The sequence below is a fragment of the Pteropus alecto genome, unplaced genomic scaffold (assembly GCF_000325575.1).
Source record: "Pteropus alecto unplaced genomic scaffold, ASM32557v1 scaffold100, whole genome shotgun sequence".
Classification (NCBI taxonomy): Eukaryota; Metazoa; Chordata; class Mammalia; order Chiroptera; family Pteropodidae; genus Pteropus; species Pteropus alecto.
The window spans coordinates 1413996-1414772 of record NW_006430723.1 but is presented as its reverse complement, the minus strand read 5'-3'; positions in this window follow the sequence as shown (position 1 = coordinate 1414772).

Below are 777 nucleotides of genomic sequence, written 5' to 3'. Positions count from 1 at the left end.
AGGCCCTCCCTCCCTCTGTGCCACTCTCTCATGGTGACTTCAGTTCAGATGGTTTCGGGTGCCAGGAAGAGAACACTCTGACTCCAACAATAAAGATATTTGTCGTTTTAAATAAAAAGCTACCTGGGGGTGGGTCAGGCTCCAGGCTAGGTGTTTCCGGGCTCCAGCCCTAATTCCCTGAGAATCTCCTGGCCCTGCCTTGCTCTTGAGTTGGTTTCATCTTTATGCTGATAGTGAGATGGCTGTAACATGTCTAGATTTCATCCACAAACTTCAAGGTCCAGAGGAAGGAGAAGGAACTGTCTCTCCCTGGATCTCTTCCTTATAAGGAAAAAAAGACATTTCCTAAAATTCTCCAGCAGCCATCTTTGCCCTTAATCTCATTAGCCAAATTGTCACAGACCCATTCTAATCTAGTTATCGAGAAAGAGAAATGAGATTGTCATGGTTGGCTTACACCTGTGGTTCTCAACTAGGAGTTATTTTGCCCTCCAGGAAACATTTGACAATATCTAGAGACATTTTTGATTGTTTCAACTGGAGTCAGGGGTACTACTGGCAAAGATGCGACTCAACATCCCATAATGCACACGACACCCTCACGACAAAAAATTATCCAGCCCAAAATGTCAAGAGTGCCAAGATGGAAACACCCTGGCTTAGACTAATCAGGGCCCATCCCTAAATCTGAGAACAGAATCACCTTCCCCTAGTTGTTTTGTGGATCCCAAACAGTATCAGGTTTTTTTAGGTAGTAAAAGGGATGTGGGAGGCAGC